At 45.2% G+C, this 1,801-nt stretch overlaps 1 protein-coding gene across 2 annotated transcripts in view; it reads right to left on the reverse strand.

The window, feature by feature from the left end:
* ATP6AP2 (ATPase H+ transporting accessory protein 2) overlaps positions 1–1,801 on the reverse strand; it is a gene marked incomplete at its 5' end in the record, with an annotated part of 17,458 nt that overhangs the window by 12,296 nt on the left and 3,361 nt on the right.

A 1,801-nucleotide genomic window follows, 5' to 3' on the forward strand; every position in this document is an offset into this window, starting at 1 on the left:
ATTCTCCTCTCGGGATCTCAGGCACGCACGCACACGCGCCCGGCGTGAGTTTAAGCCACCGGGTCCGGGGCTCGAACCGCGGTTGACTACATGGGAGTTCAGCGACATAGCCATTACGCTACCTGCTGGTCCCCTCCCAAATTCTCTTTAAATGAAGTAATGAGAACTGAAGCAGGAAGAGAGTTCAAACTTGTAAAAACATCCTGTTACCAGCCTGCCTGAGTCAGCTACAGGTGCTTTCCCTTATTGATCATATAGTTCACCTCCTCAGGCTTTGGCAAGAACACGTGAGCAAGTAACACAAACTCTCCAGCCTCCTTTCACCTTGGCACTTGGCTAGGGAAAAGTCAAAGATTAAAGGGAACATGACCCTAGCAACCAAACTGGAAAAGCTATCGAATCTATGAAAGAAAATAATAATTAAACAGACCACTCCCCACAAAAAGTAAAAAGCAGGGGCAGATGACTGCATGGTGCTAACATGCACTGTTCTGCAAGGCTGACCCACATAGAAAGGTTCTGGATTTGTGTCCGGAGGCCTCCCTGAGCGTGCCAGGCATGTGTGGGATGTGCCTACTATCCAGGGCTGCTGAACGTGGAGGTGGATCACAGCGTTGAGATGCCACTGGAAATGCTGCCTCTTTTATTTTTTTTGGAGTCCAGCAACATGGCCATTACACCAACTGCTGGTCCCTGGAAGTGCTGCCTCTTTGTCTCTCTCGCTCACACAGAATAAATATATAAACCAATTTTTTTTTAGGGCCAGCCCCTCAACGTTAGTTGTTAAGGGAATTAGATCCCACATGGCTAACTGCAGTATGGATCCCAGCCTTGGTGGCTAAAAACATGCCAGGTATTTGTGTGTGCGTGCCCCAAATCCCATAGGACAGAGAAATGAAGGGACTGGAGGGAGTCCATGTTCCATTGTGGGGAGAGGGGGTGCTTTCTCTCTCCTCCCCTCTCTCTGGCAAGCAGCCGTGCCACACCTCTGCCAATTAAAAAAGAATTTTTTTTTTAATTAAAAATCTTGGCTGTTTTATTAAACTAAGGATTATTTTCTCTCACCTTATTATAAAGATATGCATGTTTGTCTTAGAATTTCTGTCTCTGTGTGACATGAAATTCTAATTAGAACAGCTAGCTAATCAAACGGAAGCTTCATTAAGTGGAAATATTAGACATCCTGCTTTTTATACTTTGTGGAGTTTTCCCTCCAAGCCTTGTATCTAATTTACCATCTTCTGCCAGGAAAAATATTATGAACACCCAATTAAGGTCAAGCAATAAAAAGGCTATTTTCGGGACCAGCAGATAAGTAAAGGCTACATCACTGGACTCCCATGTAGTTAACCGTGGTCCTGGACCCGGTGGCTTAAACTCATGCTGGGCACGTGTGCTTGTGTGCCCAAGATCCCGAGAGGAGAATGGAGGAGAAGGGATTGCGGCGTGACAATCCCCCCTGGGGGGTGATTTCTCGATTTCTGTCTCTATGTCTCTCTCTGTCTGTCTGGCGAGCGCACGCGCCCTACAGTGAAAATCTCTCAAAAAAAAAAAAATTTTCAAAATACTGAATTTTAAAGATAATGTTTAAAATATTTCTTATAATTTTGTTTGTGACTCTCTAACAACAGAAACAGTATGGTTTTAAATTTTTTTTCTTTCTCTTTTTTTTGGAGAGGTTTTCGCTATAGGGCGTGTGCGCTCACCAGGCAGACAGAGAGAGACATAGAGACAGAAAGCGAGAAATCACCCCCCAGGGGGGATGGTCACGCCGCAATCCCTTCTCCTCCATTCTCCTCTC

Source organism: Tupaia chinensis, unplaced genomic scaffold (genome assembly GCF_000334495.1).
Source record: "Tupaia chinensis unplaced genomic scaffold, TupChi_1.0 Scaffold000248_2, whole genome shotgun sequence".
Classification (NCBI taxonomy): Eukaryota; Metazoa; Chordata; class Mammalia; order Scandentia; family Tupaiidae; genus Tupaia; species Tupaia belangeri.